Genomic DNA, 16,022 nt, shown 5'->3' with positions numbered 1-16,022 from the left:
TTCTAAAATTAGCACCTATTTCTCAGGAATCATTATCTTTTTTTTTTCCCCTTTGCTTGGGAAAGTAACACAGACGAGCAGAGAGCTTTCCATATAGCTTGGGAGCCCAAACCTTCTTTAGGAATTACATCATACTAATCATTTCACTGATAGGGTTCTCTGAACTGTTTTCAGTAAGCATTTCTAGGCTGTTTGACAGACTTATATGGATGAGGAGGCTGTAATAATGTCACCACAGAACTCTCTATTGGTTAATTTCTTCACTAAAAAAAGTGTTATTGTGCACCTATAGTACGTGAGGCTTTGTGCTAAGAACCAGAAGGGGTGCAAACAAGATTAAGACAGGGGAAACAGGTGTTGACAGAGAACCATAACAAGAGATAGAAAATGAGTTATGCTCAATAGAGGAATGAAATTCAATGGAAGTTCCAAGGAGTAGAGAGACAGATTGTTCCATGAAGGGAGGTGCTTGGGTTAAGGAAAACATATAATTATCATTTAACTTATTGTTGATATTGAAGTATTATAAACACTATAAAAATTTATCAAATTCCTTTATTTTGAAAAATTACATGCAAAAATCTCATATTCTGAAAAGGCAGCTTTTTTGTTATGTTATAAGGATTGTTTGGAGTATGGAGAGGTTAGTAAATGTTTTGAAGATGGTTTAACTTATCTCCTCAAGTTGGGAGCACAGAATAAAATGATGATGTGCAAAATAAGATTTTCAAGATCAAAGGAATAGCAGAAGAAAAAGCAAGGTGGGAGTGAACCCTGGACAGGGTCACAGTTTTCTGGGGAATAGCCTTTACTACAAAGAACTGCTTTTGCAAGGTAGAGATTGTGTTTTCAACTGTGTGTGTGTGTGTGCGTGTGTGAGAGAGAGAGAGAGAGAGAGAGAGAGAGAGAGAGAGAGAGAGCGCGAGCTTTAATTACGGCAAACATGTGCCACAAATATTCTGGGATGGTCTGAGTTCAGATATTTGATTCCATTATGCCCATAAGTTCTTATCAATAAGACTGACAAATACTGTCACTCATTCATATTAGTGTCTAGAAAGTAGAGATCATTGCATGTTCATCAGAAGTTTAATAAATAAGGACTAGGAAAAGTCAGGGAGGGGCTAAATGATAAGGAACTCCAAATACTCAGATGCTTTAATATGGTAGGTAAAAGAAAGCCCCTACAAGTTTCTGAGCAAGGTAGTAGTGTGTTAAAGATCACCCTAAACATTTAGAGGTATTACCTTTTTAGATAAAGGACTGAATGAGAATTAATTTTTCCGTAAGGTATGGATCAAGATTCATTATTTTGTATATGGATGTCTAATTGTTCTGGCACCCTTTGTTGGAAAGATTTTCATCATTGAATTGCCTTTGCACCTTTGTTGAAAATTAGTTGGCCATTTTTGTGTGGGTCATTTTCTGGACTTTCTACTCTGTTCCATTGATCTATATCTCCATCACTTCACCCATACCACATTGTCTTCTTTCTTAGTGTAGCTTTATAGTAAATCTTAAAATCAGGTAGTGTGAGTCCTCCAACTTTATTATTCTTTTTCAACATAGTTTTAGATACTCTAGTTCCTTTGTCTTTCCATATACATTTTAGAATCAGTTTGTCTATTTGTACAAAAAATCGTATTGGCATTTTAATTGGAATTGTGTTAAATCTTTAGATTAGTTTGGGGAAAATTGTCCTCTTAACAACATTGAGTCTTATAATCCATAAACATGCTGTATCTCTCCATTTATTCAGGTTTCCTTTGATTTCTTTTATTGGTGTTTATAGTTTTCAGTATATAAATCCTGCACATATTTTGTTATATTTATACCTAAGTATTTCATGTTTTTGTATAGTTTTTATAATTTTGATTTCTGATTATTCATTTCTAGTATAGAGACATACAATTGTTTTTTGTATTGACTTCGTATCCTGTGATCTTGATAGATGCACATATTAATTCTAGGAGCTTTTTTTGGTACATTCTTGGGATTTTTCATGTAGACAATCGTGTTGTCTGTGAATAGAAATGGTTTCATTTATTACTTTCTAATCTGTATGCTTTTTATTTGTTTTTCTTCCCTATTTCAGTGGCTAGGATTTAGGATGGTGTTGAATAGGGTGGTGACAGCAGATATACAATCTTATGAGAAAAGCATTTAGTTATTCAACATTAAGTATGCTAACTATAGTAGGGTTTTTGTAGAAGTTCTTTATCAGTTTAAGAGGGCCTCTTGGAGCTGAGGATGGCCTCCAGCTAACAGACAGCAAGAATACAGGGTCTTCAGTCTTATAGCCAAGGGAAATTGATTCTGCCAGTAGTCTAAGTGAGCTTGGAAGTGTATTCTTCCTCAGTGATATTAATTTCCTATTGCTGCTGTAACAAATTTTCACAAATTTAGTGCCTTAAAAATACAAAATTTTAATCTCATAATCCTGAAGATGAATCCAAAATGAATCTTAAGGGGCTAAACATCAAGGTTGGCAGGGCTGTATTCCTTCTGAAGATTCTGGGAAAGAATCTATTCCTTGCGTTTTCCAGTGTCTAGAAGCCACCTGTACCTTTGGCTTGTGGCCTCTTCCTTTGTCTTCAAAGCCAGCAACGAGTGGTCAAATCTTTCTCACATTGCATTACTCTGTTTCCATTGTCACATCTCCTTCTCTGACTCTTATAAGGACTCTTGTGATTACATTGAGCCCACTCAGATAATCCAGAATAACCCTCATTTTAAGATCCTTAATTTAATTGCATCTGCAAAGATGCTTTGCCATGTAACATAGTTACAGATTCTGGGGATTAGAATTCCCTAATCCTAATAATAGATTGGCATATTTTGAGGACAATTTTTCTGTCTACCAACTAATCAAACCTCCATATGAGAGTACAGCCCAGACAACACCTTGATTGCAGCCTAATGGGACCCTAAACATAGCATCCAGCTAAACCACGTGGGAACTCTTAACCCATAGAAAGTGTGAGATATAAATGTATTGTTTTAAACCACTGTATTTCTGGTAATTTGTTAAACAGCACAGAAAACGAATACAGTGGGCATATAGTTGTTCATAATGTTTTCTCATTATCCTTTTTAACATCTGTATTTTCTGTAGTGGTTTCCCTTATTTCATTCCAGATATTGGGAATTTGTGTTTCTCCCTGACCACCTTGGTCAATCTGGCTGGAGGTTTGTCAGTTTTATTGATCATTTATAAGAACCAGCTTTTGTTTTCATTGATTTTCTCTATTGTTTTTCTGTTTATAATTTTTAAAACCTCTGCTCTTACCTTTATTATTTTCTTTTTGTTTCCTTTGGGTTTAATTTGCTCTTCTGTTTTTAGTAGGTGGAAGCTTAGTTTTTTTGGTCTAAGACCTTTCTTCTTCCTTTTATGTTTTTAAATTGAGACATAACTCGCATATTATAAAATTCACCTTTTTAAAGTGTACACTTCGGTGGTTTTCAGTATATTCACAGTGTTGTACAATCATCACCATTATCTAATTTCAGAACATTCTTCTTTACTGATATGTGTCCCCAAATTTTGATATGTTGTATTTTCATTTCCATTCAATTAAACATTTTTTTGGGGGGAGGTTATAGCTCAGTGGTAGAGCACATGCCTAATGTGCATAAGGTCCTGGGTTCAATCCTCAGTACCTCTATAAATAAGAAACAAAGAAACAAACAAACAAAAAAACAAACCTAACTACCTCCCACCTCAAAAAATACTAAATTTTTTTCCTCATTTCCATTGAGACTTAACACTGTGATGCATGGGTTATTTGTAGTATCCTGTTTAGTTTTCAGCTGTTTTAGGATTTTCCCACATATCTGTCATTGATTTTTATTTCACTATAGTCCATTACATATGGTCTATATGTTTTCAAATATTTTAAATTCATTTAAGTTTTATTTTATGGCCTAGAGATGTGGTGTACCTTGATGATCTGTTCATGTACACTTTATAAGAATTTTGTTAGCTGGATTACGCTATAAATGTCACTTAGGTCAAACTGGTTGATAGTGTTGTTCAGGTCTTCTGTATCCTTATGGTTTTCTATTGTTCTATTGATTACTGAGAGAGTAGTATTTACTTGTGAATTTGACTTTTAGTAAGTAAAATACAAGTTTTTGATTTGTGTATTTTGAGCAACTATTGATAGGTGTGTTCACCTTTAGGACTGTGATGCTACCTTTATGAATTAACCCTTTAATCATTACAAAATGTGGCTCTTTATTCCTGGTAATGGTCCTCATTCTGAAATCTACTTTGTCTGAAATCTACATAGCCACTTCAGCTTTCTTTTTTTAATTAAAAAAATTTTTTTTTATTGAGTTATAGTCATTTTGCAATGTGTCAATTTCTGGTGTACAGCACAATTTTTCAGTCATACATGAATATACATATATTTGTTTTCACACTTCAGCTTTCTTTTGATTAGAGTTTCCATGGTATTTATTTTTCCACCTTTTAACTTTTTATTTATGTATATCTTGTTATTTAAAGTGTATTTCTTGTAGATAGCATATAGTTGGTTATTATTTTTATCCAATATGACAATGTCTGTTGTTTAATTGATGTATTTATACTATTTACATTCAATATAATGTTGATATGTAGATTTGTCTTTTCCTCTCCTTCATATCCCTTATTCAGTCATTCAGCAATTTTAAACACCTTTATTGAGAATTAGTTTACATACCATAGAATTCACTTAAGTGTACAGTTCAGTGATTTTTTTAGTACAGTTACAGAGTTGTGTAGCCATCACCACAATTCAGTATTAGAATAGTTTTACCACCAGAGAAAGATCCCTCCTGCCCATTTGCAGTTACTACTTGCAGTCAACCACGAATCTGCCTTCTGTCTTTATAGATTTACCTTTTCTGAACATTGATATAAATGGAATTATACAATATTTAGCCTTTTGCACCTGGCTTTTTAAATTTAGCATGTTTTTGAGGTTCATCTATGTTATAGTATGTATCATTTCTTTCCTTTTTATTGCCTAATAGTAGTCAATTGGCTTTATCATATTTTTTGTTTAACTGTTCACCAGCAAATGGAATTTGGATTATTTCAAGTTTTCGGCTATTATGAATAATGCTGCTAATAAACATTGACATACAGTATTTGTGTGGCCATATATTTTCATTTCTCCTGGATAGATACCTAGGAGTTGAATTGCTGGGCCATATGATACATATATGTTTACCTTGTTAAGAAACTGCAAACTCTTTTCTAAAGTGGCTGTATCATTCTCATCAGTAATGTATGAGGATTCCTGTTTCTTCACATCTTCTCCAACACTTTTTGTTGTCTTTTTGATTATGGACATTTTAGTGGGTAGAAAGGAGTGCCTCATTATGGTTTTAATTTTCATTTTCCTAATGGCTAAAGATGTTGAGTATCTTTTCATGTAGTTACTGGCTATACACACACTCACACACACACACACACACACACACGCACATATACATATACATCTTCTTCGATAAAATGTCTAACAAAATCTTTTGCCTGTATTAAAATTGTATTGTCTTCTTATTGAGTTGTGAGAATTCTTTATGTATTTTGGATACAAGTCCTTTATCAGCTTTTTGATTTGCAAATATTTTCTCCCAGACTGTGGCTTGTCTCTTCATTTAAAAAATGATGTCTTTTGAATTACCAAAGTTTTAAATTTTGATAAGTTCACTTTAGCATTATTTTCTCTTATGAACTGTATTTTTGGTGTTGTTATATTATTATGATTATATTTTAAGCACTTTTTACCTGACTCATGTTTATGAAGATTTTCTATAAATTTTATAACTTTAGCTTGTACATTTAGGTCTATGGTCCAAGTTGAGTTAATTTTTGTATGAGATAAAGGCATTATGTATATAAGATAAAGACGTTAATTCATCTTTTTCATTTGGCTATCCTATTGTCCCAGCACCATTTGTTGAAAAGACTACCCATTCTTCATTGAATTGCCTTGATAACTTTGTTGAAAATAAGTTGGCTGTATGTGTAGGGATTTATTTCTGGACTCCTAGTTCTGTTTTTATTGGTTTATGTGGCTGTCTTCATGCTAGTATCATACTATCTCCATTACTGTAGCTTTGTATTAAGATTAAAAAAAATTTTTGTTGGGGGGGAGGTAATTAGGTTTGTTTATTTATTTATTTTTAATGGAAGTACTGGGGATTGAACCCAGGACCTTGCGCATGCTAAGCACGCCCTCTATCACTGAGCTACCCTCTCCCCCCATATTACGTTTTGAAATCAGCAAATATTAAGTTTGTTCTTTTTTAACGTCATTTTGTGTTTTCTGGGTCCTTTGACTTTCCATGTAAAATTTAGTATCAGGTTGTCAGTGTCTGCAACAAAGGCAATTTGTGTTTTAATAGGGATTGCACTGAATCTATAGTTAGATTTAGAGAGATTGCTATGTAATTATATTAGTCTTATAATCTATGAACATGAAATATCTCTCCATTTATTTAGATCTTTCTGTCAGCAGTATTTTATACTTTCCTTTGTACAGTACTTGTATTTCTTTTGTTAAATTCCTTAGAATTGTTTTCTTAATTTGATTTTTGGATTACTCATTGCTGGTATTTAAAAATGCAATTGATTTTTGTATGTTGATCTTGAATCTGGTGACTTTACTGAACTAACTTATTAGTTCTACTAATTTTTTATTTGTTTTTTTTTTTGATTCCATAGTTTTGTTTTTTTTTTTTTTTACATACAGGATCATGTTATATTTGAATAAAGACAGTTTTACTTCTTTCTTTCTGATATGGATGCCATTTATTTCTTTTTCCTGCCTAGTTGCATTAGCTAGACTCTTCTGTACAATGTGGAATAGAAGTGGTGGGAGCTGACATCATTGCTTTGCTCTTGATTTTAGGGGAAAATCATTCACTATTTCATAGTCTCCATAAGGACAATGTTATCTATAGATTTTTCATAGATGCTGTTTATCAGGTTGAGGAAATTCCCTTCTTTTCCTAGTTTGTTGAATTTTTTTTTCATAAAGTGGTGTTGGAGTTTGTTAAATGTTTTTTCTGTATCTATTAAGGTGATCACATAGTTTCTGTCTTTTACTCTGTTAACTTGGTATGTTACATTAATTGATTTTATGTGTTAGATCAGTCTTGTATTCCTGAGATAAGTTCCACTTGATCATGTTGTTTAATCTTTTTTATATTTTGCTGCATTCAGTTTCCTATTAATTTGTTGAGAATTTTTGTGTCTATTGTGAGGAAAGTTGGTTTACGATTTGTTTTTCTTTTGATATCTTTGTCTAGCATTTGTATCATGATAATGCTGATTTAACAGAATGAATTGGGAAGTAATCCTTCCTCTACTGTTTTCTGAAGAGTTTGTGAAAGAATGGTATTATTTAAAAAAAATTTGTTGTAATTCACTGTTGAAAGTTATCTGGGTGGGGGCTTTTATTTGTCAAGAGATTTTAAATTACTTATTCAATTTCTTTACTTGTTATGGATCTATTAGGATTTTCCATTTCTTCTTGAGTTAGTTTTGGTAATATGTGTCTTTCTAGGAATTCGTCTGTTTTATATAAGTTGTTCAAATTATTGGCATGATGTTGCTTATGTCATTCCTCTATAACCCTTTTAATTTCTCTAACATTGCTAGTGAAATCTCCTCTTTCATTTCTATTTTTAGTAATTTCTCTCTCTCTCTCTCTCTTTTGGTGAGTCTAGCTGACAGTTTTTCAATTTTGTTCTTTTCAAAGAACCAACTTTTGGTTTTATTGATTTGCTTCATTGTTTTCTGTTGTCTATTTTATTGATTTCTATACTGTTCTTTATTTCCTTTCTTCTGCTAGCTTTGGGTTTAGTTTGGTCAAGTTAAAACTTAGGTTATTGATTTGGGATCATTCTTTTCCAATATAGGCATTTACCTGTATGTTTTTTCTTGCCTTATCTTCTTAGAATGCTGCCATAGTGCCTCTTTTTTAACAGTCAGCATTGGAACCTCCTTCCTATGGTTTAGGAACCACTAATTTTATGAGTCTTGAACTTTGCCAGTGGGGCAACCAGTGTCTTGCACTGTACAGTCCAGTGTCCAGTACCAGTATCCACTGCCCAGCATCTAGTATCTAGTACAGCAGCATTGGAAATTTCAGGTGAAGGATCCAGGGTTCAATGATAGCAGGACCAGCATCTTCACTGGACTGGTTCTCTGGTGTTACTTCGGCTATGTTTACTCTGAGCAGCATCTTTTTGTTCTTGTCTGTTTTAAAATCTTGGTTCTTCATTCTTCCTAGGGATTCTGTGAGCAACACAGTACCTTTTTAGCATACTCCTTTTCTAATATATCAGCCAAAGTTATTTTCTGTTGATTGATTGTTAACCTGACTGGTATATGCACCCTGCCTTAACTTGCCTCACAGTTTCGCTGTCTAAAACTTATCTTCCTTTAAAAGTCAGGCCAGATATTATTTCTTCCACACCAGGTAGCTTAGTACCCCTCCTCTGGATTTACATAGTACCCTGGGCTTGTCCCTATTGTCATTTTTGCTATTTTGTGGTATCATTATCTGCTGGATTTCTGTCTCTCTTACTAGACTACGAGATTCTTAAGGGCAGGAATCATGTTTTATTCTCCATGTCAGAGACTTATTGGGTACTCAAAGCCACAAACATATATATTTGGTAGATACTACATTTTATGTCCTTAAATTCTTTATTTGCTTCAGAACTGAATTCTTTTTAGTGTTGGGCTCATCAGTTATGCAGATCTACTGAGGCCATGGAAGCCCACAGAAACCCTTGGTCCTTTCTTAGAGCTCAGTTGCTTAGTTTCCAGCAAATGAAATTTAGCAAATTTCTAGGATATGTTATCTGTTTCTAAGATATTAAAAAGACAATTTTCTCTGTTTGAGTATGTTTACACATTTAGGAGATTAGTTGATAGGCATGCTATTTTTTGCAGTTATTTATAATTTGTGCCAGAGCATGTGACTTATTAGTGGGTCTGGTTTAAAGTCCAGTAAAACCCAGTAAAAAATAAAATGTTAAAAGCTGGAGAAAGGAAGGAAAAATAGTATAGGTAAGAAAAATTTGGCCATGGAAACACTTTTTTTTATATGTTCTTTGAGAACTGGGATCATATGGTATTCTTCTTTGTACTCCTGACAAGAGCTTGCATACACACACACACACACATACATACATACATACTCCTAAGTCCCTTATTACTTTAAATTTTTTATTATCTGATTTGGGGCAGCCCAGGAAATATTTAAACCAATAGAATATATACTTCCTCTGGGAAGCAGAGAAAGTGATTTTTTTGACCAAGAAGACTGACGATTTAGGTAGCCTTAAAGTATTATGTAAACTGAGTGAGAAAGCCAGAAAGAATTTTTCTAAGTCTGGACTCTGGATCTGATCCTTGTACATGTGACAGTTTCTATTGTAAACAGTTTTGAAATCCTTTGGTAATTGTTGGGAACAATCTTGTACATGTTCTTAATCTTCTGCAAGAGGTCCTGTGCCTGATGAGAATAGACTGAAAACTAATTGAAGTGTCTGAAAGTCCCTGGAGAGCCAGTGAGTGGTCCTCTGAGAGGATTCCTACTTCCAGTAAAGCATGTAAGAGTTGGAATGAAGTGTTATAATTATGATCCTGTAGCTCAAGTGCAAGCATCAGGGCATTTCTACCCATAAGAGAAGACAGGTAGGTAGAGCTCCTAGGAAAGATTCTTGTTCTGTAGTTGCCTTTGTGAGCAAGCAGTAAACAAAGATAATAGACTTGGGAGAAAGGACTCTCTGAGCTGGCATAGAGTGTGACTATAGGGTGGGGATATAGAAATGAACAGTTCACAGTCTAGTGGGAAAGGCAGGTAGATAGGAATAGATTTACCAAGACGTGACTTGCACGTGCCCTTTCCAAGGCCCTAGAAAGGGCTCAGCAATGTTAGTAATATTTTTTCTTGAAGATGCCCCCTCTCACACATAAAATCAAATTCCATAAGCTTCAGGGCTCATAAAATATTTTTTTTAAATTTAAGTGTAGTTAATTCACAATGTTGTGTTAGTTACTAGTGTATAGCATAGTGATTCAGTTATACCTTTATATTCTTTTTCATTATAAGTTACTACAAGCTATTGAATATAGTTCCCTGTGCTATACAGTAGACCTTGCTGTTTATCTATTTTATATACAGTAGTTTATATCTGCTAATCCCAAGCTCCTAATTTATCCCTCCCCTCTTTTCCCCTTTGGTAACCATAAGTTTGTTTTCTATGTCTTGAGTCTCTTTCTGTTTTGTAAATAAGTTCATTTGTGTCATTTTTTAAGATTTCACATATAAGTGATATCATATGGTATTTATCTTTCTCTTTCTGCTTAATTCACTTAGTATGATAATCTCTAGGCCCATCTGTGTTGCTGCAAATGGCATTATTTCATTCTTTTTTATCTCTGAGTAGTATTCCATTGTATATATATACCACATCTTCTTTATGCAGTCATCTGTCGATGGACATTTAGGTTGCTTCCATATCTTGGATATTGTAAATAGTGCTGCAGTGAACATTGGTGTGCATGCATCTTTTCAAATTAGAGTTTTTTTCCAGATATATGCTCAGGAGTGGGATTGCTGGATCATATGATAACTCCATTCTTAGTTTTTGAAGGAGTTTCCATACTGTTTTCCATAGTGGCTGCACCAAATTACATTCCTACCAACTGTGTAGGAGGGTTCCCTTTTCTCCATACCTTCTCCAGCATTTATCATTTATGGACTTTTTAATGATGGCCTTTCTGACCGGTGTGAGGTAATAATACCTCATTGTAGTTTTGATTGCATTCCTCTGATAATTATTGAACAAATATTGAACATCTTTTCTTGTGCCTCTTGGCTATCTGAATGTCTCCATTGAAGAAATGTCTGTTTAGGTCTTCTGCAGGGTTCATAAAATCTTGACCTACCCTTGCCTTCAAATGTATCAGCAATTATAACATGTGATAAAGTATCCTGAAGATATTCTTCTAGTTCTGTGGAAGCACTAAAGAAAGGAATCTTGTTCAAGGTGGCATTTGAGTAGGAGAGAATTCATGTACCAGGAAAGCAGGAATTTTTGTCTTTTTATTCATTACATAGTCTCTAGTACCTAGAACATTGGCTGGCACATATCAAGTGGTCAGTAGACATTTTGTCACAAGAATAGGAGTAAGTCAGGGTAGTTAGGGGTAGTGCATATGTGAAGGGACTAGCAGCCTGATGAGGTAGACGCCTGTTGGAGACTTGGTGAGTGATGTGGCTGGAGAATAGGTAGGCAAGAGCCAAAGCATGGAGGTTTCTGTTATACCCTGCTCAAGTTTGGAACTGTCTTGTAGGCCGCAGTGAAGTCTTTAAGCTTGAGAGTGGTATGATCTAATTTGATTTTAGAAAGATCATTCTGGAAACTGTGTGAAGGATAGAGCAGAGAGGACTGCAGTTTGAGTTAGGAAACTGCAGTAGCCTAGTCAAGAAATTATTGAAATCTGAGCCAAGACAGTGGCATTATGGATAACATAAGGGAACATACGCAATAAACAACATAGGAAATAAAATGGCACATGATAGGCACAGTACATATTGAACTGTGAACAGTCTTGAACTGTTGGACCCAGCTTAAGACTTAGTGATTCATTTGTTTACTCTTTCAACAAATATTTAATTAATGCCTACTATGTGCCAGGGATTGTGTTAGATATTGAGGATATGACAGTGAGTAATTTAGATAAGGCCCCTTCTTAGAGTCTGAAAGATACAGACAAGTAACCTGGCAATTGTAATACTATATTGTGTTAAGTGTTGTGAGAGGAAATTTAAGGTGTTATAGGAACACATAGAAGGAGTATCTTACCCAGGCTTGTGGGGTTGGTGAAAGGTTCCTGGGGGGAATGTTGTCCATGCTGAAACAAGAAGAATGAGTAGAAGTTAGATGAGTGAAGAAATGTGGGTGAGATGGAGGAAAGAGGGGAAAGGCTCTGGAATGACTCCTTGAGGCCAGGTTGAGATGACTGTGTACCATGAGATCTTAATGGAGATAGAGAGGGAAGGTGAATGTCCGAGTACTGCTGAGAAGATGAGTTCAGTTATGCTGTGTTGGATTTGAGATGCCTATGGGACATCCAGATAGAGATGAAGGATATATAGGTTGAAAGTTTGCAGGACAGGTCAGGGTTGGAGATAAAGATTTGAGAGTCATCAGGGTAGTTCTTGAAACCATAGACAGAGTTGAGATCATGCAGGGAGACTGAATAGAGAGAACGTAGGGAGACTAGGGACAAATTAAGGTGCCAGAAAAAGAAGAAAAGTCTTAGAAAGAGACTTAAGGAGTGACTGGATAGAAAGAAGAAAGAACTGGGAGAGAAAGAAGACAGAACAAGGAGCTCAAAGAAGGCAGAGGAGAACAGAGCAAGAAGTGACCAGCTCAGGAATGTTGCTGAGCTCCAGAATGATAAACATTAAAAGTAGTCATTGGATTAGGCAATGTGAGTGTTGCTGGGGATTTAGCAAGAGCAGTTTCAGTGGAGAAGTTGGTGGCAGGAAACAGACTGGACTGGTTCTAGGAGGTAACGGAGAATTCTGAGATGTATACTGCCAGTGTTGAGCAGCATGATAAATGGCCATGTTAGAGGGAGTTGGTAAGCACATCATGCTCAGCCAAGGTTTTCCACATGCTCAATGAATTGTCGTATGGAAAATGTCTCTCACTGAGACTATAAATGACACAGAGGATTTATACTGTGTCTTGGAGACAGAAGAAAATAAAGAGCCTTTTATTTACCATACTCTGCCTATTGAAGACTTTCATTTGTTTCTGGGTTTTCCTTTGTTTTACATAAATTTCCTTTTGATACCTTGGACAAAATTATTGCAAAGGGCAGAGAAAGGGGAACTATCTGTTTTCTTTCTGGGTGGGAATTCTGATGAAAAAATACGGGATAAATTCCCCGGAAGATAATTAAAACATTTGTGTTCCTGGTGCCCTTACACAAGATTTACCATTTGTATCAAGTCCGTTTGCACTGCTGTGTAAAATCATCAATATTAGACTTAAGGAGGAGTGGAAGCTCCATATTCTAGCCTGCAAAGGTACTAAATGTAGCCAGAAATTTTATTGTCTGAAAGACAGATATTCATATTTACTCAGTACTTTTCAAAAACTCCAGTGAGTAGAGGAATTATGAATGTTAATAAAATGACATCTGTTAATTTTAAAGCATTTTAGCCTCATGTAATAGACAAATATTGACTTCAAGGGAGGCCATATAATAATGTTGGGAAAGTGTATGGGTTCTGGAGTCAGAGAGGTCTGAATTGAGATCCCAGACTGCATTTAGTAGATATATGCCTTTGGGGATGGTTTCTTAATATTTCTGAGTCTCAGTCTTCTCACATGTGAAATGGTAGTTAAATAAAGTAACACTTATGGGGGTGTATAGCTCAGGGGTAGAGCGTGTGCTTAGCATGTATGAGGTCCTGGGTTCAATTCCCAGTATGTTCATTAAAAAAGTAAAATAAAATAACAGATATAAAGCTCTTAGTATAACAGTTGGCATAAAATATGCACTTAAATAAATCTCAGTTATTGCCCAAGATTGCAAAATTATTTAGTGCTGGAATCCAAATTTCACAAACATTGCTATGCCCTTTATGTAATATTTTTTTAAACCTACACCCACATGGACATAGTAGGGGTGGTATGTACTTTTATGTACTGTATGTGATTATCTGTTAATTTGGAAATACAGTCTTTCTTATTCTGCCATTGACTCACTCCTTTTAATCTTCCTCCCATCACCTCAGACTTTTTCATCACATCAGTTCTGTCCTCAGGTATCTGAACTCTTTTTCACTTACAAAGACAGAAACCCGATTCAAGCAAATTTGAGCAAAGGAAAACAAATTCTAGCAAAGGTTCACGTAATTGGCATGTTGGGAATGGAACTGAATGTAGCTTCTTTAAAAATGTTGTCTCTGAGGTCTGGTTTTTCTCTCCGTGTGGCCCCTTCCACTCCCACTTTCATTCCTACTGCAGCTTGGCTTCTTGCATACAGCAAGAAGATAGTGGGAACGTGGCTGGGGGAGCATGGGGAAGAGTTTCAGGATTATGTTTCAGGAATATGTCCTCCCAGTTTAGCACCCCTAGAGAAAAGAAAAAACATCTCTCTCCTGGTGTCTGTATATAAAATCTAAGGTAAGGAAGTGAAGTGAAATGCTGTGTCATGTGCCCATTCCTGGGACAACTACTGTGGCCAGAAGGACAGGACTCCACATGGCTAGGTCTGGGTCTCACGCCCACCCTATGGCTAGGAAGTGGAGTTCTATAATTGGCAGCCCCATGAGAACCATGGAGTGGAGGGAGGGAAGTTCTTGGAAGAAGAGGGGAAAGGAATGACAGGCAGAGCAAAAACAAAAACAAATGTCCACTCAACCCTGTCAGATGATCAACCTCCTTACTTAGGACTCTGGAACCTTTGATTTCTCTTCATTTCGCTTCTCTTCCTCATCCATTGGAGCAAATTAATTAATTTCTGATGATCTTCCCTTCCAAATGTTTCTCATGTTTCTCATTCTGTCCATTACAAATGTCATCATCCTAGCCCAGAACTTTGTGACTTCACATCTGTTTGTGTTAATGAATTCCAAATTGACTTCCCTGCCTTGTCTCTGTAAAACCAGTTCCCCCTGATTCTGTATCTGAATGTAACTTCATAAGCCTCTCAATGAGGTAGGCTGAGAACTAGTAACAATAGTAATAATTATCATAACAACAACAACAACTAACAAAATGCATGTGTTAGGCACTTGTTATATGCTAGGAATAGTTAAGCCTTTTACACATTTTATTTTATTCTCAAAATAATCCTGCAAGGTGTTGTGGTGGCCATGAAAAAGTGCCTCTCATGTCTCCTACTGCAGAGTATAAATGATTGGCAACCCAAGCTGTTGCACTCTGAACCCATCACTGCATTTGCACTAACGTCACAGTTCCCACAGCCTGTGCTCCACCAGTGACTGAGCATAGCAGGGCTGCAAAGGCAGGCCATTCCTAGTAGTTATAGGACTCCTTTGACAGGCTACTTTGGCTTGAGAATTTCCCATTGGCCTTGCTGAAATTTTCTTTGAATTACATGAAAGTCTTAAGACTCTTCCTACCTAACTTTCTTTCTTTCCCTCTCTGCTACATGGAGGTCAGACCTGCATCATGTTCTGATAACTCTCCCAGCCTTTTCTGATTCCCTCCCCATTTTCCCTCACAGGAGCTCACCTTGCCCCCACCATGAATTTCTTGTGTATCTAATTTCATCTTGAAATCTGCTTCTTAGATGATTCAACCAGTACACATGGGCCAAGAAAATAGGTTGAACTGGCTGTGCTTCAGCCATTCCCCAGTGGACAAAGATTATTCCTGCCTGGGCACTATGTGAAGCATGAATAGTGGGCACACTTGGCACATGGTGGTGGTCCAGTTGCTAAAGATTTCATTCGTGGTTGAGAGGATTGACTTTGCTGGTCCAGTGATTCAATCACTAGAAGATATGAGATACGAGAACAATGTATACAAAGACAGCAGAGTTGGCTTGCTATTGCTAAGCTGAATTGATGCTTGTCTGGCAGAGGGATAATGAGAGTCAGAGGGCTATTAACAAATTGTTGAAGTCTAAGTATGAGAGCCCTTATATATTGCAGTGGAAGAGATGACATGAATGAGTGGCAAACAGATAATCTGATTAGATCTCCAGAGACATTTAAAAACAGGTCTGTTATGCTAAGGTCAGGGTCCTGGCTGGGAAAACCTGGGACCCTGACTTATGGGTTAGGGACATCTGGATGGATGCTTCTAAGGATTTTAGCTCTGAAGATGCCCCTCAACCCTAAGAATTTGCAGAAATGAACTACTCTTTCACAGTTGGAACTAGTACTTTTGTATTGAAAGACATTGTAATATAAGTTGTAGAATCCCTCCTTCCATAGGTTAACAAGTACCCCATC

General features: G+C 35.9%; 1 non-coding gene and 1 pseudogene across 1 annotated transcript; both read left to right on the top strand.

Annotated features, from left to right (window-relative positions):
• The window catches only part of LOC123616264 (ras and EF-hand domain-containing protein-like), a 218,416-nt pseudogene that overhangs the window by 61,742 nt on the left and 140,652 nt on the right, over positions 1-16,022 (top strand).
• On the top strand, positions 3,593-3,665 carry TRNAI-AAU (transfer RNA isoleucine (anticodon AAU)). Its single transcript has one exon. It is a non-coding gene; the product is annotated as a tRNA-Ile (tRNA).

The sequence above is a fragment of the Camelus bactrianus genome, chromosome 4, assembly GCF_048773025.1.
Source record: "Camelus bactrianus isolate YW-2024 breed Bactrian camel chromosome 4, ASM4877302v1, whole genome shotgun sequence".
Classification (NCBI taxonomy): domain Eukaryota; kingdom Metazoa; phylum Chordata; class Mammalia; order Artiodactyla; family Camelidae; genus Camelus; species Camelus bactrianus.
Note: the sequence above shows the minus strand (reverse complement) of the source record. Positions and strands in the feature narration are given on the sequence as shown.